The following is a 25,313-nucleotide window of genomic DNA, read 5'->3' as shown; positions in this document are numbered from 1 at the left end:
CAAATGGTGTTGGGACAATTGGATAGCCACATGCAGAAGAATGAAACTGGACCATTTCCTTACACCACACACAAAAATAGACTCCAAATGGTTGAAAGACCTCAATGTGAGACAGGAGTCCATCAAAATCCTAAAGGAGAACACGGGCAGCAACCTCTTTGATCTCAGCCGAAGCAACTTCTTCCTAGAAACATTGCCAAAGGCAAGGGAAGCAAGGGCAAAAATGAAGTATTGGGACCTCATCAAGATAAAAAGCTTTTGCAAAGCAAAGGAAACAGTCAACAAAACCAAAAGACAACCGACAGAATGGGAGAAGATATTTGCAAATGACATATGAGATAAAGGGCTAGTATCCAAAATCTATAAAGAACTCATCAAACTCAACACCCAAAGAACAAAGAATCCAATCAAGAAATGGGCAGAAGACATGAACAGACATTTTTCCAAAGAAGACATCCAAATGGCCAACAGACACATGGAAAAGTGCTCAATATTGCTCGGCATCAGGGAAATCCAAATCAAAACCTCAATGAGATACCACCTCACACCAGTCAGAATGGCTAAAATTAACAAGTCAGGAAACGACAGATGTTGTCGGGGATGCGGAGAAAGGGGAACCCTCCTACACTGTTGGTGGGAATGCAAGCTGGTGCAGCCACTCTGGAAAACAGTATGAAACAGTTGAAAATAGAGCTACCATATGATCCAGCAATTTCACTACTGGGTATTTACCCCAAAGATACAAAAGTAGGGATCCGAAAGGGTACGTGCACCCCGATGTTTATAGCAGCAATGTCCACAATAGCCAAAGTGTGGAAAGAGCCAAGATGTCCATTGACAGACGAATGGATAAAGAAGATGTGGTATATATATACAATGGAATATTATGCAGCCATCAAAAGGAATGAGATCTTGCTATTTGCAACGACGTGGATGGAACTGGAGGGTATTATGTTGAGCGAAATAAGTCAAACAGAGAAAGACATGTATCATATGACCTCACTGATATGAGGAATTCTTTATCACAGGAAACAAACTGAGGGTTGCTGGAGTGGGGGGTGGGGAGGGAGGGATGGGGTGACTGGGTGATAGACACTGGGGAGAGTATGTGCTCTGGTAAGCGCTGTGCAGTGTGCAAGACTGTTGAATCTCAGATCTGTACCTCTGAAACAAATAATGCAATATATGTTAAGAAAAATAAGAAGAAGAAGAAGAAGAAGGTAGCAGGAGGGAAAGAATGAAGAGGGTGAAATCGGAGGTGTAGACGAACCATGAGAGATGATGGACTCTGAAAAACAAACTGAGGGTTCTAGAGGGGAGAGGGGTGGGAGGATGGGTTAGCCTGGTGATGGGTATTGAGGAGGGCACATTCTGCATGGAGCACTGGGTGTTATGCACAAACAATGAATCATGGAACACTACATCTAAAACTAATGATGTAATGTATGGGGATTAACATAAGAATAAAAAAATTAGTTCCAAAAAAAAAAAATTAAGAAAGAGCTCAAAAAGATAAGTAACTAGTTTCACTGAGAAATTAAGCATCAAATATGATTATGGCAGACTCCAAAGCCTGCTTTCTTTTCATTTATTTATTAGATTTTTTTTTTTAGTACTTCTAAAAAAAAAGATACTTGAGCTGTGGACTCCCAAGTATTCAGGGCTGATCTGTGTTTGTTTGTTTTTTAACATATTTTCCCCAGTGTTCTGTTCACATCTCCTAAAGCCACTGAGAATTCCCCAGCATTTGTAGGACCGCTGTAAGGGCCCATACAACTGAATTGAAGCAGCATAGCGGGTCTCCTCCTATATGAGCTGAAACACAGTCAGCCTGTCCAAGAATAGTGTGAAGTTTTAAAGATGAAAGGGACACGGTCCTTGCTTTAAGTTCTCTGGGAATCTCATTAGGGCGATATAACCAAGTGAAGTGATGACATAAGATAAGGGCTAGGATCTCTGACATTGACATAAGTAGACAAGAGCTCAAAAAAAAAAAAAAAAAAGAAGAAGAAGAAGAGAAAAAAAAAGAGAGAGAAGAAAAAAGAATACTTGGTCTGTAGAAAGTACCCAGGGAAAGGACATTGTGAGTTGAGTGGAAGAAGATATGGCAAGAGGTCTGGGGAAGGTGGAAAGTCTATAAAGGCCAGGCTTGAGCAAATTATCTCAGAGCAAAACATGTCACCCTCTTCAAAAGTTCCAAGATTTCATAACTCCCAATAACTTTGGCCAGTATGCTTTTTTTTTTGGAGGCAATAAATTCATAAATGCTATAAAAGCAAATTCAACACGGAACCCTCCATTGATTTAATTTTCTTTTTAATTTTGTAGATACCACTTCATACTGAATCTCATCAAGAATAATGTGACCTGATCCATCCATCATACCGAATGACTTCCCCCTTTTGAAATTTGAAATCAGTTTTTATTTTATATGCAGGCATAGCATCCCACAATAATTATAAGCAAAAAAAAAAAACAAACAAACAACTAACTAATAAAACACTTTCCATCAGCATTTTCTATGATTGCAATCTATCTGCTGAAGTAGCCTGGTGTTATCTCACAAGGCAGCTTCCTTCAAATGTGTGAGTAATGGCTATTAAGTCATTTTATGGAGTCATTTCTAAAACAATACACTTTGTCATGTTACCTTAATTACCTTTAGCATATTTTAAAGAACAGAACCCCTTATCATGATTGTTGTAAGACAAATTCTTTTTCCCCTTGTGGGAATCATGAGGCTAATGTGTTTGCCTTTTTCCTTCTAAAATAGATCTTTATTAAAAGAAGATCAGCACAGTTAGAGTAATTGAGATCAACAGTTCTCTTCATTCTGTGTTCAGTTTACTCCTGAGCTTTTACTGCCTTTCTAGCACTATCCTTCCATAAGACAAATCCTTCTTCTGGCAGGAGCTCTGTAACAAGCGTATTGGTGAGCATGTGCGTGCACCTCCCGATTTATAATCTCTGCTCTTATGCTTGTGCTAATTGATATTAAAATCAGAATTCCAGGGCACCTGGGTGGCTCAGTTGGTTGAGCGACTGCCTTCGGCTCAGGTCATGATCCTGGAGTCCCAGGATCGAGTCCCACATCGGGCTCCCTGCTCAGCAGGGAGTCTGCTTCTCCCTCTGACCCTCCCCCCTCTTGTGCTTTCTCTCTCTCTCCCATTCTCTCTCTCTCAAATAAATAAATAAAATCTTTAAAAAAACATAAAAATAAAAAAATAAAATCAGAATTCCAGGGTAAATGCTAATAAACAAAATAAGTTCTGAACAACACAGGCCACAGTTTCTGACAGTTTTATTCATGTGCATGAAACTATCAGCCTTTGCAGTTCCAAATTCAAATTCTCCACTGACTCTGAGCTCATGTCCTTGAATGTGTGACTCATACTTGGGGTAACTTCTCGGAGTCATTTTTTTAGGGATGTTGAACTTGTTTGGAGGGGCTTTAATTTGATTCTTTAGCTTTGTGCAAAGAGCTAGTTATCTGATGTGGTTATCTCAGACCACATCAGATAACTGGACCACATTAACATTGTCCAGTTACTAGCAGAGTTAGACTGGTCACTGGACACTGGTCCAGATAACTGGACCACATTAGCATTGTCCAGTTACTAGCAGAGTTAGACTGGTCACTGGACACTGGTCCAGATAACTGGACCACATTAGCATTGTCCAGTTACTAGCAGAGTTAGAATTGATAGCTTTATCTGTAGTTCTGAAAATATCTTGGCTTATGTGGCCACTGTTGCAAACTGTAATAAAATTGAAACAAAACAAGGAAATGATGACATCGATGTAAAATAGAATGAAATTTGACCATTGCAAATGCCATGCTTTACCATATTCTGAAAGCCTAGAGAGAATGGCAAGGGCCAGCTTACTCATGAGCAGGGATAGGCAACTGATCAGTAAAAATGCTTATGTCGTAAGTGAATAATGATATTTTTAATATGGATTTTTGACATTTGGATCAAATGTGGTGTTCTTTGCCAACTTTATATCAAATAGAGCTAATTATTGTTATCATTTCTTGCTAATGACTATTGGCTTTGACTATTTGTCAATCTAGCCTTACAATTTATTCAGAAGTGGTTTTGAATCACATATTGTGCTTTGTGGCAATGCAAAACCTCCTATTGAAGTATTTTTAATTATCTCATATTGAATGAACTAAAGAGTATGTGGATTCTGTACCTAACAGTTTTGATTCACAGACTTGACAGTGAAATGATTTCAGAACAACAGGCCAAAATATGAAAGAGAAGAAATCATAAATTCTGAATATGTATTCTTTAATTGGTTAAATTGCACATTAAGGTGTTTTTAATATCAGAAAACACACAAAATTTACTGAGATGAAACTATGAGTATTTGAATTTGGAGAATGACAATATTTCACCCTTTTGTGTTTTACCAAGTTGTGGCTAAATCATGACCTGATAACATCATCTAGACAAAAAGTCTGAGGAACTTCTACACTATGAATATACGGAACCTCTGTTAGGCATTATTTCAAAATCCGGACCTCCTGGCTTTGGAAATTTTCATTTTGTAAAAGTTAAAGTTAGACATTGGCAACCCCAATGACTTTTACTTTCCTGCTGAAACAAAATTAAATATTAAGCCAGTAGTTGAGGGCCAAGTTTTTGATTTCACGCCCCTAAAAATTGAACATTCACCCCACCTTAGGCATATTCATTTACTTATTTATTCATTGTAGGTATTATTAGACTAACACATACATTCATTATAAATGAATGTATACATAATATGTAAATATATTTTACAATTATAATGAAATACTAATGTAAAAGGATGAAATAAAGATGAAAATAGTAATTTATTTATTAATGATTCAAAAAACCTCTCTGCTCTCAAAGTGAGAGCACGTGTGTTTGAATAGACTTCATTATTTTCAAATGTCTTGGTTTAACACTGTGATTCAGAAATTCAAAGCGCTGGCTCTGAGTTTAGGTATTTTTTCAATACTTGTTTTAATAACTGTCAGTGGTGGAAGAAAAGATTCCTTGCACAGATTTGAAGATTGAGATGGAAGAATGCATCTCAGCTGTGTTTATTGCATCATTACATCCCTTCTCATTCAATCCCATCCACCAGCTGTAAAGGTTTGACTTTATAATGGCTGCTTAATTTTTAAGTGTTCTGCTAATTATAGTGACTTCACACATTCATTAACATGCTATAGCTATACACTTAGGGCAAGGTTTGCTGTTGGCTACAGAGAAGTAATCCATATTTCAAAGAGCCTTCTTAATAATATTATTTTTTAGACTGATCCTCTGGTAGTATCTGATTACTATTATCTCATGATGTAGGAAAAAGGGAAAGGTCAACTCTGCCAGTTTTTTATTGGTTAACATTTGCATAATTGCTAATATGGTCCATCTTCATTTTTTTTTTTTTGCAAGGGTTTCATTCCTTTTTTTTTTTTTTTTAAAGATTTTATTTATTCATTTGAGAGACAATGAGATAGAGAGAGAGCATGAGAGGGGGGAGGGTCAGAGGGAGAAGCAGACCCCCTGCCGAGCAGGGAGCCCGATGTGGGACTCGATCCCGGGACTCCAGGATCATGACCTGAGCCGAAGGCAGTCGCTTAACCAACTGAGCCACCCAGGAGCCCGGTTTCATTCCTTTGATGAGAGTTTGTTTAGTTATAAAATAGGCAAAGTAGCCTGTAAATCCATTTAACATGGCCACATGGGAACTGAATAGGTTACAGGATGCCAAAACTGAACACATAAGCAAGGGCACCACTGTTTAACACTTGAAGACATGAGACCCTCCTCTTTCCTCAGAAGGCCTTGAGCACCATGTGGCACCCATAACCATCTGACAAACACTAACATGGTACCAGTGTCGAACTTTATAATAAGTATGAGTAAAGCTACATTTTCTTGCAAGTGGAAGTTCTAGTATTCTTTCCTTATATTCCAGTGGATCATTTTTCTATGTATCCTCTGAGAATAAACATGCCTCCTTGGAGGGTACAGGTTTAGGGTACAGGAGGATACTAGATCATTTTTTCTCCCCAAGAAAATAGATCACGAGTTCTTTTTGTGACTAGAGAGTTCTGGTATTTTGGAGGCAGGGAAGATACTTGAAGTGCCCATGTTGTAAGCATTATGTCTTCAAACGTATCTAAGCATATTAGATCTGTCCATTTTTGCTTTATATAGTTTGAAGATATAGTTATTAGGTGCATACATATTTACTATTGCTATGTTCCCCTATTAAATTGATCCTTTCATCAATATGAAATGTTGCCTTTTAATTTTTCTAACCTTAAAATAATGCTCGCCAATATAGTAGCCACTAGCCTTGTGTGTCTATTTAATTTTAAATTAAAGACAGACAAATTAAAAAATGTAGTTCCTCAGTCACACTGGTCACATTTCAAGTGTTTACAAGCCACATGGCTAGTGGCTACTCTATGGGATAGCACAAAAAACATTTCCATTATCTCAGAAACTTCTATTGCACAGAGCTGGCTTAAAGCTACTTCATCTGATATTAAAACAACTACATTTTCTTTTAGTTGATGAATGCATGGAGAATTAGACCAGTCTACAATCGTAGATGGAGATTTTAACATACCTTCAAAAAGCAGGAAAAGATCAATAAGGATACAGAGGATTTGAGTAACACAACCAACATAACCTAATTCATACATTTAATACATTACCTCTAACAACAGTACAATACATATTCTTTTAAGCACATATTGGAAATTTAGCAACATAGGCTATGTGCTAGGTCATGAAGCAAGTCTCAAAACTTCAAATTATTAAAATCATACAGAGTATATTCTTTGTCAATACTAGAATTAAGCTAGAAATCAATGACAGAAAGATAACTAGAAAATCCCCAAATATTTGGAAAATAATCAACATGCCTCTAAATAACCCAGGCGTCAAAGAAGAAATAAAAATTAAAATGAGAATGTATGTATTTTGAACTGAACAATAATGAAAATACAACATATTAAAATATATGGAATGAAGCTTATGCAGTGTTTGGAAGAAAAAGCCTAGCTTTCAGTGCATATATTAGAAAAGAATATAGGGTGACAGTCAGTGTTCTAAGCTTTCATCTCAAAAAAACTGGAAAAGAAACAGCACATTAAACCCAGAGAAAGTAGAAGGAAGCAAACACTAAAAAGAACAGAGGGGTGTCTGGATAGCTGGGTCAGTTAAGTGTCTGACCATTGGTATCAGCTCAAGTCATGATCTCAAGGTTGTGAGATGGAGCCCCTCGTTGGGCTCTGTGCATGTGCTCTCTCTTTCTCTCTCAAAATAAAATAAAATAAAGTAAAAACAAGAACAGCAATCAGTGAAATAGAAAATAGGCAATAATACAGAAAATCCAGAAGGCTACAAGTTGGGTTTATTAGTTGAAAATGATTAATACAATTGATAAAACCCACTGTAACACTGATTTCTCTCTAATGAACTTAATAGCATTCATTGCTCAGATAAGAAGCTTACTTTGAAACAGTAATTTGCTGAACTTCCATGCAGGTCCATTCTCTTTCCATTATGCTGGGCTTTTTAAAAGCCTGCTTTTCATCATTAAGTTGAATCATAATCAGAGCATAATCAGGCTAATAAAAGTGCTGAGGGAAGGGAGAACATTGAGAGAAAGCAAATCTGTGAACTCAAGGAGGTGACATTAAAATGAGCCTTTCAAGGGCTTCAGTGGACAGTGTAGAGAGAGGGACAATTAAGTCTTCATTTTTAAAAAGATGAAGAAAGAGCATCTCCTCTATTTCACCGTTCAGAAAGGTAGAAGAAAATGATTGACAAGTCACAAATATTGATTTTAACAGTGGGGACAGAGCAAGTGGTAGGTCCACTTGATGCCAAGTCTCCCGTTAGGGGAGGCTTTGATTACTGAAGGCACGCACCGGGAGTTATGTAACTCCATAATCGTGAAACTCAGAGGAACTGGGGTCACACCTAAGGTCTGGGTTTTGCTATCACCATAGTGGTGTAACCTGCTCACCAGTGATTCTCAAACTTTAATGTGCATGCAGATCGCCTGGGGATCCTGTGGAAAAGCAGGTTCTAAGTGAGGAGGACTGGGTGGACTTAGTAACATGTCCACCTTCATCATCTGACTTTATAACAAGCTCCCAGGCGGTGCTGATGCTGCCGGTCCCTGGACCGTACTGAGTAGGATTCTAACTCAGAAGCCAGAGCTAACGGCCCAAACACCCCATCGTGACAATGGCTGTCTCACCTGACTTGTGTAGTGTTGGTGCACACAGTTCAGGATTAGTTACTAACATTTATGAAGTGTGAAGTTTCACGTAAGCATGTGAAGCTTCCCTTAAACTCTGGGAAGAGCTGGCTAGAGTGGGCCTGCTTCCATGCATGGCAAGTCAGCGGGAGAGGAGTAGAGACTGTTGACTCAGGAAGGCCATGATTTATCTTCTGCCATAAGCCCCACCTCTATCACCCTGACCCCTTGCGCATAGTCCATGGTACTTGTTCATCTGCCTTCCTAATCTCAAGGGCTCTCAATCTTGCCTAAATATTGGAATCACTGGGAAAGCTTTCTGAGGTACTGATGGCTGAGTCCCATCCCCAAAGATCCTCATGTCTTTGGTTTGGGGTGAGGCTTGGACATTCTAAAAGCTCCCAAGTGGTTCTAATGTGAAGCCAAGGTAGAGAATTTCTGTTTAAATCAATTTCGTGAGGGGCACCTGGGTGGTTCCGTCAGTTAAGCGGCTGCCTTCAGCTCAGGTCATGATCTCAGGGCCCTGGGATCAAGCCTTGCATCAGGCTCCCTGCTCAGTGGGGAGTCTGCTTCACCCTCTCTCTCTACCCCTCCCCCTCGCTCATGTGCTCTCTCTTGTAAATAAATAAAATCTTTTAAAAAAATCAATTTAGTGACCACTGCAGCAAGATTTTTAGCCACCATCTTCAGAAATTCTGATTCAGAAAGTCAAGACCACCCATCCCCTAATATTTGCAAGACCAGAGAGGCAAAAGTAAAACCCTGTTTCTTCCCACCCCCACCTCACCCTGTTCTTTCTTGTGCCATAAAGGATCGTCTGTGCATAGGTGTGGATATCCAAGGTCTGTCCTTCCTCCCCTTCAAATGTCCACCCCTAGGTGACCCCTTAGACTCAGGTATGTGCAAAATGACTGCAAGGTCACCTCTCAAGAGGACTGACCATGGGAAGCAGACTGTGAGGGACTGGAAAGGCGGCTTGGGGCCAGTTAGAAGGGAATTCTGGTATTCCGGGAGAGTGTTTTCTGACACCAACCAATTTTCTGAACCCAGCTGGGTGTCCTACAATGCAATTCAGTTCTGATGCTAACTACTGGGAGTTAGCACCCACTCTACAGCTTAAGTGTTCAGTCCCACAAGTCTGGCCCCCTTGAGATGCTAGGCTACCCATACCTCTGACCAGCCAGCTACAAATCAGGGGTTCCCACAACCCCCTCTTAGGTTTGATCATTTGCTGGCATGTCTCACAGTACTAAGAAAGGCACTTATGCTTCCTGGTTTATTATGAAGGACGCAAATGAACAGCAGATGAAAAAGTATGTGGGGCATGGTCTAGAGGGTCTGGAAGGACAGAGCACAGGAGCTTCTGTCCCCACGAGTTGGGGTGTGCCACCTCCCAGCATGTGGATGCGTTCTGCAACCCATAAACTCTCTCAATGCTGTTCTTCAAGAGTTTTTATAACGCAGTCTCCAGCTACCCACCTTCCCCAGAGAGTGGTACTGGGGGCTGAAAGTTCCAGTGCTCTAATCACTTGGTCCTTCTAGCCATCAGCCCATCCTGAGGCTATCCAGGGGCCCTACCTTAAGTCACCTCATTGGCAAAAACTCAGATGGGATGAAAGGGACTCCTTATGAATCACAAAAACAAACAAAAAACCCCCACTCCTATCACTTAGAAAATTCTAAGGGTTTTAGGAGCTCTGTGCCAGGAACCAGACACAAAGACCAAATCTTATGACACCCCACCTGGTAGGGCAGCATTCCAGAGGCTGTGTTTCCAGAGGAGCTTGCCCTGTGAGGAGTGTGTGCATGGAGGGGGCCAGAAGGGGGCTGTGAGGAGCCCTTTGTCCAGATCTAACAGTGGTCTCCTAGGAGGTCTGGGGTGGGCCTGAGAACCTCATTCACAGTCTCTCCCAGGAGATTCTGAAGCAGACGATTCACAGGGTTCATTGGGAAAGACAAACCCTGCAAGAGAATCAGGACCAAAGAGGAAAAGTTTCCTCTCTTCCCCCACGCCCCCACCCCCCGCCCCTGGCCTCTGTTTCACCATTCTCAGTGCTAGTCAGATCCTGGAAACTGCACTTGGAACATCGAATGGGGAATTTGTCATGCTTTTGCAGATGCATCATGTTTGGGGAAGTTGGAAGCCAAATACTTGGAGTTTCCAAACGGTCTATCCCAGGAGAGAATGGCTGCAGGCTTCGAGAAAATGAGAGAGATTTAGGCTGGCTGCACCCTCTGCTTCTGGGAGCTCTTTCCACTCGAATGTTATTGTCATATGTGGCCTGAGAAATAAAAGAGAAGCCAGACATTCAAGCGGGCACTGCCTCCATCCAGGTTTTCCCCCCAGAAAGTCAATCTAAGCCCTGGCTTCAGGATTTTGAGATAATGGGAGCTTATGTGATTGAGTTCTTTCTGGGTGTCCAAGCGGTGTCTGTGGGGTTGACTCTACCATCTTGATGTTATGCAAGGAAACCGAGATAGGGCAACTGGCTAGGAGCCCAAGCTCATGCAACTCTCCACCAGCCAGAGTTGAGAAGTGAAGCAGGGCACCCGGCCCTAGACTCATATTCTTGAAACCACTAGCCTACATGGTCTCTTTAAAACACACGTGTGTAAATGTCCTGCAGCTTTCCATTGAGACTCCCAGCGGAGTCTTCTTTTCTTGAGTGCAAAGGAGAAGGGCTGTGCCTCTAATGTTTGTCACAGCCTTAGCAGGCCCTGCGGCTTCAGGGCAAAACAAACCACTGAAAAATACCCATGGGCGCATTTCCTACTTCCTCTTACAAAGCCAGGAAATGTGCTCAGTGTTTAAGGGGCTGTCATTGTACCAGTAGTGCTCATGAATCATGGATATACAGGAACTCCCAGGGGTCAATATTCCTAAGAAACCAGACTGGACACCCCTTACCTGGTCAGGAAAAGATAAAAGGCTAAATTATTCAGAGCAGTTAATCGCTGATTCTCATCCTAAATATCTGAAGAAGTTGGGAATAAGAATTCTCCAGCCTGCTCCAGGAGCCCTGTCTCTGGCAATTCTATTCCAAGCAAATTCTATAAACCAGAGCTTTACAAACTGGCAACCAGGCTGAAATAATCAGCAGACACAATGTATTTGACTCACATATTGTTATAGTGGGGTTTTTAATCTTTATTATTCTTTCTTTTTCTTTTTTTCTTTTTTTAAGTAGGCTCCATGCCCAGTGTGGAGCCCAGTGTGGGGCTTGAACTCACGACCCTGAGATCATGACCCCGAGCTGAAATCAAGAGTTAGATGTTTAACCGACTGAGCCACCCAGGCGCCCCTTTGTTATTCTTTTATTTTCTTTTTGAATTGGATCTCAACTTTTAAAAATCAGGAAATTTCCCATTTTAAGATGTTTCCTGGCTTCTTTTGAATATTGGAAGACCTAGCCATTTTGCGTCCAAGTTCCCACTTGGCAGTACTTCTCTGGAGCTGGGGAATGAGCTCCCCCTTTAGATGGTCGTATGCACTCCCTTTAGCCCCAGTCACCACCACAGCCACGTACCACCACCAACACTGCTTCCTCCTATAGGCATTAGCATTAATAACTACTAACTTCCTGTTGTTCAAGGTCCCTTGTAATTTATGTGTATATGCTTGTACAAGCCCTGCCTCCACAGGAAATACCTAGGAGATGATTATTGCTTGGGGATTTATACCAGATTGCAAAATAACCCTGAATGCCCACCCGACCTGCAGTCCCTAAGTGCTTTACCCCGATGGCATGGTTTGCTTCATGCATGCCAGTTCCAATGTATGGTGGTAGATGTCTGGGACTTTGATCAGGATTCTGTGCTATCTAGGCTCCTCCTGAAAGACTGCCATGATTGATTAGTGATGTCTGCCATGGTCGCCGCACCTGCTCCCATCAGCCCCATGCTTCCATCCCATTTCCCTTTTTCTTTATTTTGTAGTTCTTCTTTGCCTCTTAATTTTTCTGGCATTTCAGCCACATCTGAGCTTACTATGTGTCACTCCTAAGCTGTAGCTACCAAGATTAGTGAGTGTCTTCTTGTTACATCTTGCAAAAGACAGGTTGATTGTTTTTCTAACCCCCAATTGAAGAACTTGAGAAAATTGCCCCATTACAGAGTATTTTTCTTCATGAACAACGAAGCTATCCTCCAGGACTGAGCCACGGAAACCCAACCCCCTCTCACCAGGCAAGAGTCTATTGTCAGGCTTGAGCTCTGCCCCTGGAAGGGAGAACAGCCACACTGCCCACGCCGTTCAACTACCTTATTCCCCTTGTTCTGGAACTGATGTTGGGGCCCATCCCAAGAAGTCGAGGGAATCCTCAATGTGCAGGACCCAGCTGACTGTATCCTGGTGTTCCCAGTGTTCTCAGGATGGGCCTGGGTGTTCAGGAAACCCACTCTACTCACCTCTTCCTTATCTTCAGAAGTCATATGAGCAGAGGGTCAGTCCTAAACAAAAAGCAAACTGAGGAAAGAATCACCTACCTGTGTTCTGGGATTGATGGTTAAGTGTGGGCAGGGTCACTTCTACAGACTAAGATTGGAACATGCCAGAAGTCACCACAAACCTCCAAAAGCATTGTTTGCTCTCTGATTTCCCCTGCTCTTTCTTCCCTTGTGATGTTTATAGTTTTCTTATACTGTTCACCTGCCATTTCTACCTCCCCAGTGCTAGGTCCTATAGGCAATGGGAACTTAGTACAACAGCACAATCACATCCTTGGATGCCCCCGGTGTCTGGAGGTGGGCTCTGATTTTCTCACTGCTCCTGGATGGTGGGCAGAAATTACACTGTCTTTATAGTGCAACAGTCCTTATGACCAATGGGGGGACAAGGGCCTTGGAGGTAAGGTGAGCATCACGCAGCTGCTGAGTGGAAGTATCCTTAATACCAACCTGTAACAGGGGCGCCTGGGTGGCTCAGTTAAGCGTCCGACTCTTGATTTTGGCTCAGATCATGATCTCAGGGTCATGAGATTGAGACCTGTTTCAGGCTCCACGCTCATGCGGGAGTCTGCTTGAGCTCCTCTCTCCTCCCTCTGCCCCTCCCCCATGTTCTCTCTCTCTCAAAAATAAGTAAGTCTTTTAAAAAAAAACAACCTCTAACAACTGTGTGAGTTTAAAGACAACACAAAAACACATATACATGTTGAAGTTTCTTAGAAGTGGCTTATCCAGGGAAAAAAAAGAGCATTTATCAATGGAATAGTAAGCAGTGAAATAGAATATTAGTCCATAGGTGAACACCTGAGAGGAAAAAATTAAATGCCCAGGTCGTAACTGCATAGTTTGACAATTTTTTAAAATGTTATAAAGTTATCACGTACATCAAGATACAGAATATTATCGGGCACCTGGGTGGCTCAGTTGGTTGGGTGACTGCCTTCGGCTCAGGTCATGATCTTGGAGTCCTGGGATCGAGTCCCACATCGGGCTCCCTGCTCAGCAGGGAGTCTGCTTCTCCCTCTGACCCTCCTCCCTCTCATGCTCTCTGTCTCTCATTGTCTCTCTCGCAAATAAATAAATAAAATCTTTAAAGAAAAAAAAAAGATACAGAATATTATCAACATCCCAGAAGCTTCCCTCATGCTCCAGTCCAATCAGTATCACCTTCATCCTGAAGTAACCACCATTCTAATTTCAGTCAATATTGAGATTAGTTTTTCTAGAAGTTTCAGAACTTTATATTAACAGAATCATACAGTCTGTAGTCTTCTGCATCTGGCTTCATTTTTGTTGTTGTTGTATGTAGCCATAGTTGGGCTTTTTTTTTTTTTTCCCATTGTTATACAGTATTTGAATACATTACAATTTATTTATCCATTCCATGGTTGATAGGCACTTGGATTGTTTCCAGCGTATGACTATAATAAGTAGTGATGTTATGAACACTTGTACTGTGGAGAGAAATGTAAAGACTTAAAAATAACTGCCTCTGAAATAAAAATTCAATACAATCAAGGAAAAGAAAGCATTTCCCTAGAAAGATTCTCTTCTATATGAATTTCCTAAATGATGACACCCAGAATGGGATGTTTTCTGCCCCTTCAGCAGTCTCCTACACTGAAACATTTTATATGGTTGAGTGGGCTATGGCCAAAGTCTTCTGCAAAGAAAATGCTTACCCCAAGCTCTAAACGTTGACTTACCACAAAGCATTTCTAGTACTTTCTAGCATTTCACCACTAGAGGGCAAGAACGACTCCGTGATGCTTGGCTTTGCCAGACCTGGAGTCAAAATGATTAATCACGGCTAGGCAAAAACAAGAAGCCAGACAGAAAAGGGGAAGAGCACAGGAAGGCAAAATAAACATCCATAAACTTAAACTGTTCTGGGTAGGGAGGGTATGAAAAATGTCACCCATGAGTCACTTTCTTTCTTTCCATCTTTCCTTTCTCCTTCCAGTTCTTAAAAATCAGTTCCAGGGTCCTCACTTGTTGAAACCACCACTTAGCAAGGCAGGACTGGGTCAGACAGATCGCAAAGGATGTTTTTCAGCACAGCCTAGAGCCTTGATTAGGGAGGGAGGGAAGCTTATGAACCCTCAAAACCCAGGGGTTCTGGGCAAGCAACAGGGAATCCTGCCACCTCTTCTGCCTTACAAGTAATATTTCTTCCACTAAAACCACAGCGTTGACTAAAGTCAAGACACTGGTGGGTAAGCTGTGACACCTCTCGTCTCTCCCCCCTCTCCCTCCATCCACCCCCTCTCACCTCCCACAGACTTACCCAAGATTACAGACTGAGATGTGCTGCTTTTGTTGGGGGGGGGGGGCAGGAAAGGGGGAGGCAGGGTAGGGAAATTCATTATGAAGCCAGTTGCCTTCAGACTATTTATAATAAATTTCTACTAGAAAAGGACATTTGGCTGACAACCGTTTTCTTCTGCCTGGGCATGACCAAATACAGTAAGAATTCAAAATGAAAACTGAAAAGCAAGGAAGAAGAGCCTACAGCTGGAGCAGTCTGTTTTCACATCCCACGCTGGCGAATGACAAACTCAGAGAGGAGCCTCCTGTGTATTCCCTGTCCCCATTATCTCCTTTTGCTTCTCTGAAGGGCTAAGAAGCCTTCAGTGTTAGCCAAGGCTCCTTCCCGCTGCAGCTTAATTTTCCTTTCATAATTTTAAATACAGATCATGTCTACAGCGCAGCAATTAATGGATAGCCTAAAGACTTATTTTTTCAAACTAATTGATATGTAGGAGAAGTTTAAATAACATAATAGGGAAAGGGGAAATTTTAATGATGTGTGCACAGTGACTTTGGAATTTCTTTTTGTTGTGAAAGTAGCAAAAACATCTGATTAATAAGGGGATGTAACCAAAATATAGAATTGATCTGGAAATCTTACCCTCCTGACATTCTTGAGCATGTGCTTTGGAAGGGAGGAAGATTCAGACATTTCAGAAATGGGGGTGAGGTGAGGTTCAGGTCCTCCCCACCGCCATCAATTCTAGAGTATTGCTCAGAAGAGAAATGAAGGCCAGAATATATTTCAAGTTGTGCTCTTAGGTAAGCAATAAGAAATGGGGAAACGATGCTAGTATTTCTATTGTAATTCTGTGGCCAAATCCCTCTCTTGATTTAGACTTGGGAGGGAAGTCTATAAAGGTCAAGTTCACCCAGCTGTAACAAAACTTATTCCAAATCACCAGCTCTTCCTGACTCAGGACTCCCTCCAACTTCTAAGAAATACAAGAAATGTGTTGTAATTAATGACATTTCCTGCAAAACAGGACAAGACAAAACAACCCACCTTTCTAATTTCTCCATTCTGCATTCTAGCAAGTTTAATAGGAAGGTTCAGAACCTCACCAAAGAAAGAATACTTCTTCAAGTGGGGGAAAGCAAGAACATCTTATTTTAAGAAGCAAGTGAGTAATGTATGATTGGAGATTATGATGGCAATGTTTCCAACGTCAGAACTCGGCGTTTGTAAGGAAACAGAATTCATACCAAGCATAAAGAATAGAGGAGAAAATCCCTTACTTTTAAAATGTACTTTTTTCACACTGGATTCATACTACACTCGATCTTAGCCAAAAGGCCGAGAAGCGATTCACACTGTATTCATGTCATGAAAATATATGAATGACTTTGGCCAAGCCACTTACACTTTATGGTCTTCAGTATTTTCAAATATAAAATTACCACATGGATTGGTGACTTTTTGGGACCCCTCGGTGATAACCACATACTTTATTTTGGTAGCCCTAGACGTGTTTAGTTTAAGTAGACATCAGGTGAACGGAATTGAATGAATAATAATCCTTAGTTCAGGATACATCCCTCAAATGGGTCCACACAAGATGATATTGGTCATATATTTATAATATAATTAATACCAGTGAAATAATTATACAACACAAAAACAAGAACACTGGCTTTCCCTGCTCTGGTATCCCTGCCTCTCTCTCCCCACCCTCTTATCCTCCAAGGTAAATCTCAATCTTGTATGTATAATTCTTGTACTTTTATATTTGCATAGGTATATGAATCCACATACATTATACATATATATATGCACATACATATATATATACATGTATATACATCATATGCATGTGTATTCCTATGACATTTTATTGACATTCCTGTGGTATTTTATTTTTTGGTTTTAGTTGTTTTTAACTTCATAAAATAGCATCAAATGAAGTTAAAAGTATCTACTGAACTATGAGAATATATGTAAATTTATCATGATCAAGTATTATACCATATATAATCTTTTGAGACCTATGTTTTTCACTTAAAAATATATTGATAGACCAACAGAAAGTGCACATATATTCACCAAAAGATATGTACTAGAATGGTCATAGCTGCACTCGTAATAGCCCCAAACTGGAACTGGCCAAATGTCCATCAAGCATTACATCAATAAATACAATGTAACATATTCACACAATTTAATACTATATAGCAATGAAAATGAACACAACGGCATACAGAATAATGGATGATTTCCACAAACAAAATATTACATGAAAGAAGCCAGATACAAAAAAAAGTGTATGTGGTTTATTACATGTATATGAAGTTAAAAGAATAGCTATCTATCCTACTAAGATAGGGTGGGGGACAGGGTGGCTAGTGATTGGAAGGTGGTGAGAAGGGAACTTCTGGAGTGTTGGTAATATTCTTTTTCCTGATCTGGGTGCTGGTTAAATGGATGTGGTCACTTTGTGGGGAAAAAAAAAAAACAACAACTACCCATAAATCTATACATTTATTGTACCAGTTATTGTTGATACCATTTCCAAAACTCAGTAACCTAAAACAGTAAGTATTCAATATTAGTCATAAGTTGGTGAGAATTCTTCTGCTCCTGATTGGCCTCAAACATGTGTTAGCTAAAAGCCAGGTACACTGCTTTGCTGATCTTGGCCAGACTGTCTTTCAAGTTCGGGGGTCAGCTGGCTTTAGGCCGATCTAAGATGGCCTCAGTTAGAACAACAGGATCTTTCCAAATGGTCTCTCCTCTGCCAGTAGGCGAGCTCAGGCTTGTTCACATGTTGGTAGTAGGGTTCAAAAAGCAAGAGTGGAAGCACAGGAGGCATTTTAAGAAATGGAACAGTGTCACTTTTGCCATATTATATTCACACAAAAAAAGGGCACAAGTGAGGAGTGAGGAAATGCAGTCTTTTTAAAAATTGACCTACTACAATTATGATATATGCACTTTTCTCTATGTATATACTAATACATGTTTTAAAATTAAATTAAGGGGCACCTGGGTGGCTCATTCATTAAGCATCTGCCTTTGGCTCAGGTCATGATCCCAGGGTCCTGGGATCGAGCCCCTCATCGGGCTCCCTGCTCCGCTGGAAGCCTGCTTCTCCCTCTCCCACTCCCCCTGCTTGTGTTCCCTCTCTCACTGCGTTGCTGTCAAATAAATAAATAAAATCTTTAAAAAATAGTAATAATAATAAAATAAAATTAACTATATGTCTATACGATTTATCTACATTGCTGGGTGTGATCCCAGTTTGCTTTGACTTCTAACACTCTATTCCATGAATATATTACAGTTTGTGTATCCACTCTCCTGTTGATGGGCATTTTAGGGATTTCCAGGTTATCACTGTTATAAGAAGATCTGCTATGAACATTCCTGCACACATCCCCTAGCATGCAAACTCTGTTCAAGAGTTTTTCTTGGCTGTATACCAAAGTGTGTAATTGCTATGTCATAGGGAATATGAATTTACAAAATGATACGAAATTGTCTTCCAAAGTAATTGTACCATTTTACACCTCCCTCGGTAGTATATGAGAGACCCTGTTGATTCAGACACTTGTCAACGGTTGATATTCAAGTCAGTCTTCTTACTATTTCCCATAAATAGGTATAAGATGGTATAGCATTGAGACCTTTTTTGCCTTTCTCTGATGAAGAGAATGAAGAAAATGATCGTTTCTTTTTGTTTGTTGTTGCTTTGGTTTTAGCCATATGTGTTCCTTAAGTAAAATACCTATTTGTATTTTTTGCTTATTTTTTAAACTAGGTTATTTTTCTCATTGCTTTATAGCAATTTTTATATATTCTCAATCCTATGCTTTTGTCAGATGTGTGTGTTGTGAACATCTTTGTCAGTTCATAACTTGTTTCTCACTTTATTCAAGCTGTCATTGGATTAACAAATTTCTTAATTTAAAGCATTTAATTTTTGCTTTAATGTTAGTTATTGAGGCTTGGTTCAGCAACACTTAAATACCCCAAGGTCTGAAATATACTTATTTATACTTCTTCTAAAAGTTTTAAAGTTTTAGTTTTGGCTTTTAAATCTTTATTGGAATTTTATCTTTGTACATAGTGTGTGGTGAGGATCAAATTTCATATTTATTTAAATAGATGGCCATCTTTTTAAAACTTCATCTGTTGGGGTGCCTGGGTGGCTCAGTTGGTTAAGCGGCTGCCTTCGGCTCAGATCATGATCCTAGGGTCCTGGGATCGAGCCCTGTGTCCAGCTCCCTGCTCAGCGGGGAGCCTTCTTCTCCTTCTCCCTCTGCCTGCCACTCTGTCTACTTGTGCTTTCTCTCTATCTCTCTGTCAAATAAATAAATAAAATCTTAAAAAAAAAATAAAAATAAAACTTCATCTATTAAATAATTTCTTTTTTTCCCATTGGTCTGCCATGCCACCATGTTCATATATCAAAGTTCCATATACACATGGGTTAATTTCTGGGCTACCTATTCTATTCCATTGGTGAACTTGTCTATCCTTGTGTCTGAACCAATCTCTTGATTACTGTAACTCCAAAACACAGCCTGTTTCTGGTAAGATGCCCCTCCCTATTCCTAACTGGCTCGTGCACTTCTGAGGCCAGCAGTTAAGAAAAGTGAGCTCATTCTTGACTGGCTCAATAGCTTTAATTCATCTTAAAGAAGCACCAAATCTGGAACTTTTTTGGTCAATATCATCTGCTGACAAATAGAAAATATTTGAAAATAACCCAGCCTGTACTTGTTCAGCTTTCTTTCCACATTATGAAAATCATAACAAATATCTCTAAGCCCATGATTCTCAAACTTTAATATACATGTGAATTACCTGGAGATCTTGTTAAAAATGCAAATTCTGTGGTGAATGGAGGCAATACCACTGGTCCTAGAACCACACTATGAGGATCGAGGCTTTATAAAGTGATTTTATCCCACACAGCTGAGTTGCAGAACTTTTTCTTCTAGAGATGGCCTTCTAGCTATCTTTTGAAAACATTTTGAATTTTTTATCTCAGTCTTCTGTCAAGTCAAAAACCTTTCTTGTTTCTTGTTGAGGTCTTTTTTCCAGTATAGGCTCAAGTTGAAGTCTATTAGACCAAGTAAAATATTTTCCTGCAAAGGTTATGGATTATTCAACTGAATAAATATCTACTTGAATGTGATAAGACCTGGATAACACAATGGGAATAGGAGAGGAAAGAAAAAAAAAAACCATAATATCCTGTTCTCCAGTCTACCTACCGTGATAATATATATATCAATTTTCCCTTTGTTCCTCCTTTATTCTACAAAAAAGCTCCCACCAACTTTTTATTCTAGCAAGTCATTGAGGGAATACAAATATGTAGGCTTCTTACTAGTGTTTGGTAGGAGAGGAGGTCATTATACGTAATTGGAGACTGTCATTTAAGAATAACTGAGTTTAGGGGCGCCTGGTGGCTCAGTTGGTTAAGCGACTGCCTTCGGCTCAGGTCATGATCCTGGAGTCCCGGGATCGAGTCCCGCATCAGGCTCCCTGCTCGGCGGGGAGTCTGCTTCTCCCTCTGACCCTCCTCCCTCTCATGCTCTCTGTCTCTCATTCTCTCTGTCTCAAATAAATAAATAAAATCTAAAAAAAAAAATTATAAAAAAAAAAAAGAATAACTGAGTTTAGGGGCACCTGGGTGGCTCAGTCGTTAAGCGTCTGCCTTTGGCTCAGGTCATGATCCCAGGGTCCTGGGATCAAGCCCCACATTGGGCTCCCTGCTTGTGGGAAGCCTGCTTCTCCCTCTCCCACTCCCCCTGCTTGTGTTCCCTCTCTCGCTGTGTCTCTATCAAATAAATGAATAAAATATTTTTAAAAAAGAAAAAAAAGAATAACTGAGTTTGAATTCTGACTTCATTATTTACCAACTGTGTGACTAGCTGTGTCACTTAGCCATTAAATAATAATAGTATTTACTGCCTAGAATAATGGGAGACTTCAAAGAGGCAATTCACAGAGATAATCCATGCCAGTCACTTAACCTAGTACCCAGCATATAGTAAATGTTCAATAAATATTCATAGTCATAGTCATTACAGAACAGGTACGAAAGGCCTAGGAGAAGAAAACCCTTGTGCTTAAAGCATTGGCTATTGGTTTGTTTTATGTGTGGTAACTGTAGACTTTGATTTCACGGAATAACTCAGAGTCAAGTCTCTCTACAGTGATTCACAATTCCCAAATCAATAATACTCACTGATTTGGCAATTCATCTTGTATGACTAGCTCATGTCATTATAGGATTTTGCCTTGGCTCACCAATTATATATTTTTTAAGCTTCTAACCCTTTAGAAACAACTTATATACTATTCAAGATTCCCCAAGCAACTCCCTAGAGCCAATTATATACATTAGTGGGTGCTCAATAAATATTCATTCCTCAATTCAGTGATTAGTTGAAGTAATCCACATACCTCCACAGGGACCCATGCTGGGTGAATCAGGAAAAACATCTTAAGGCTTATTCTCTTCAAGAAATTGGTATATTATCAGTGTGTTCATATTTGTTTCTTGAACATGATTTTCCTGATGTCTTAAGAGAACTCGCAAGAAGAGTTCATATACTGATAGGATAATCATCAATGAGTTTCCAAATTCAATTAGAAACTAAATAATTCCAATCAGTTGCTTGACTTTCAACACATTATTTTGACCTCATAGTAGACCTAACTTTCTTGAAAGAGTCCATACCATCATGGTGTCCATGTTTGACTTGACAGACAAATCTGTAATTGTATTCTGTTATATGGTTTCCAAGTTGGTTACTGATTTATTAAATAAATATTAGACATAAAAATAAATATTTTAGGGGAGTAGGAGAAGGTGAACAAAACTTTGTGGATGAGTAAAGGGGAAAGAAAGCCAAATTGCCAGTTATTTTTCTGCTAAATTTTAATCCAAAAGACTATATTTTAAATCAGGTTTCATGTCTCAATCAGTGACATTTCTACTTGAAAATATTGATTGCATTTGGCTCACAAGTATGAAATGCAAACATACTTGCATAAAGCAAACAAGTTTAATTTGTGTATTTGTATTAATGACATTTGATCAAGGCACAGGAACTGTTAGTAAAGAATCATGCACTTACTCTGTTTGTTTGAGACATAAATGATGGAAAAGTCATTAATTTTTGAGATGGGCCATTTTCTTGAGACAGAGCATTTGATTAAAAGACAGGCTAAAGAGAAGAAATGCCAATTAACTTTTTAGTTATTTGAAAAGCATTGAAAATGCATTTTGACAGTTAGATATTAAAAATTTATTTTAAAGCAAAAACCTCTTCCTTTAAACATACATTAATTATATCTCTGGTGTTATTACTCAATTATTATGCAAAAGCAATTTTCTTAAGGATATGGTTATATTTTTGTTATTAAATCCAGTGCAGTAACAGATTTGGAATACATTGGGTCTTCTGATGGGATAAACTCTTTTTGAATATGCTCACTATACCACACATTATTTATTCATCTCAGTGTTCAGCATAGTTTTTCTTGATAGCCTTTCTTTCACTTGAAATGTTATGTAACAAAAACAGCAGAACCAATTGGCATTTGGTTTTATCCCACTGTTCCATATGCTGCTGGATGAAGAGGGAAATAAATGTGCATCATCACTATGCTGGGCACATTTCAGCCTTTCTTTTCTCCGGTACATCAATTTCTCTTCTCACAGAAATAATTTCACAGCAGTTTGAACTCCTGTTTATAAGCAAGTCAAATAATACCAACATGCATCAGACAGTGGGACACATCCATCTCAAAATCCCTGCAATTTGCACACACCTAAAATATGTCAGCTAATAAACTCAAACTAAGTTAATGTCTTAGTTTGGGTTCCCCCAGAAGCAGACCCTGGGACAGGGATGTGAGTACAAGGAATGTTTCTGAGAAGTGAGGAATAGATCTCATTTGGGATCACTTCTCAGAAACATTCTTTGAACACACATCCTTGCCTCAAGGTCTGGTACATCTGAAATTAATATAACACTGTATGTTGACTATACTGGAATTTAAATAACTAAGTAAACAAATAAATAAATATCAAATAAAAATGAGTGCCTGAGAAGTGATCCCAGGAAACTAGTAGGGGGTAGGGAAGTGAAGTAGGAAAGCGAAGGCAGCCAATAAAAATGTGTGTTTGTTATCAAGTAAGTTACGACTGTGGACAACTGGTGCTCAGTCCTAGTAGGGAACTCTGGAGGACTATTTAGAACATGCACCTTAGAGTTATTCCATCCAAGGGTTAGGGCCCTTGGGGTATACATATGCCAACTCCTGGGTGGCACTTCTAGCCAGCTATGCTCTCCACTAGCGAAAACACGCAGTTGGAAATAGGGCAGTCTGCATTGCAGTGGTTGTTCTGCAGAGTTCTATGTTGGGCAATGATATTCACTGTTATAGTTAGCCTCCAGAATTGAGTGAAAAGCCCCCCAAGATTATATTGTTATAGCCTTAATAATTCAACTTTTGATGGCATTGAACCCAATACCTTGTATCTGATATAAGTACCTTGACAATAGTCAAGGGTGTTTACAAAATATTTTCTAAATTTGTTTACAAAATATTTTCTAAATCTGACACTACTGTCTTGGCAAAACTTAATAATTAAATATATGAATGATTATCAATAATATGTGTATATAGGAATCGCCTGCAACTTATTTATGTTCTAAATCAGTGGTTCTCAAACTTTAGGATTCATCAGAAGCAGCCATGAATGATACCCACAGATGAATGAGTCCTTACACCCAAAGTTCCTAAATTCAGTACATTTGGTGTGGGCCTGAGAACTTGCATTTCTAACAAGATCCCAGGTGATGCTGATGTCCTGTGTAACCTCACACACTTTGCTTCTCCCTGCCCTAATTTCTGTGTTTATCATTATTACCACAAGAAGTATGTTATATTCTTCAGATAAAAAATGTTGAAATACATTTTCAATCTAATTCTAACTGGAAGAGCTAAGCAGAGGACGTTTTTCCCACCCCGGAAGAAGTCAGACAACTTAGGAGTGGAATCTGAAATATTCTACCCATGGCTGAAAATTCTGTCGTATCTTTTTGATTGACATGTATTGAAAGATGGTCATTCATAGTTAGGACTCATAGGTAAGGATTAGGTTGATAGGTTTCTGAGTGGGGTTTTGGATTGCACTATCAAAACTTATGCATGTAATCATGTTTTCCGCTATTCCTAGGTCACTGATCTCTGCTGCATCATGGGATATTTTCAACATTTAGGTGTTTTATTCTACTTGGCATACAATTAGATAAAATGGCTCTGTCTTTAAAACATAATTCAGAGTTCTTATATTTTTCTTTTTTAAATTATTTTGTAATGTAATTGTATGTGCAACAGAGAGTAAGGGGAAAGTTACACAGGTCGGCCCTTGATAAAATTTGGTGGCAGTCACTTGGACAAGTATGCAAAAGGACTGGAGTTTAATGATGTCCGGTACTTAGAGTCTTAGGTAATTCCTACTCTGTGACACCAAGGACAGGGAAACTCTTTTGTGCTATTACTGCATGTTGCTTATAACTTGATCTTGGTACTTATCTCAGCATATCACATCATTGTTTTAGGCTTCATATCCTCCCACTGGTCTGGGGACTCCTTGAAACTAGAGCTATGTCTCATTCATATCTCTACACTTAGCATTAATCACAGTGCCAGGTATATGCACGGGTACTCTCTACATTTTAGATAAATGAGTGAATAAATTATTGAATGTGTATTCAATAATTTAGAGTAAAGCCAGAGTAAAGGCCAAAAAATGGGTAAAGGTTGAGATTGAGCCATGATTCAGTGGCATTTGCCATCCAGAACTATACTGCAAGCATCGGGTTGTGTACCATGATCTGAGATTATGGTGGCTCTCTGGCTGGCAAGGCCAACCAAGAACCAGAACAGATGTGGTAGAACCTACTAGACTTTCTGTCACCAGTAGCTTTCCCTGAAGACATTTATTCCTGTGTAAGTAAGGATGCCGATGATCTGTCAGAAGGGCTTTTAGTCCTCTATATTGGATAATCTGAAGAAATCACACAAGTTTTTGGAAGCAACCTCAGGGTTGTGCATGCCAGGAGATTGTTAATTGATGAGAAGGTGGAAGCAGAAAGTAAGATTTAGCTGACTAGCTCTGCCTTGTTGTCTAAGCAGAAGAAAAAGGAATCATATTTTGTCATTGATTTGCAATAGCACTTAAATGAAGTCACCCAGGGCTGCCTTTACAAGAGTAACTTCATTATAGCCATACACTATAGGTTCTATAGACACTTTTAATCTA

The 25,313-nt window shown here is 39.6% G+C and overlaps 1 protein-coding gene and 1 pseudogene across 1 annotated transcript in view; one reads left to right on the top strand and one right to left on the bottom strand.

The window, feature by feature from the left end:
- PLCB1 (phospholipase C beta 1) overlaps positions 1 to 25,313 on the top strand; it is a 679,194-nt gene that overhangs the window by 634,828 nt on the left and 19,053 nt on the right. The window lies entirely within an intron of this gene.
- On the bottom strand, positions 16,186 to 16,327 carry LOC123326146 (annotated as a pseudogene).

This window comes from Neomonachus schauinslandi, chromosome 10 (assembly GCF_002201575.2).
Source record: "Neomonachus schauinslandi chromosome 10, ASM220157v2, whole genome shotgun sequence".
Taxonomy (NCBI): domain Eukaryota; kingdom Metazoa; phylum Chordata; class Mammalia; order Carnivora; family Phocidae; genus Neomonachus; species Neomonachus schauinslandi.
This window is presented reverse-complemented; position numbering and strand designations above follow the sequence as displayed.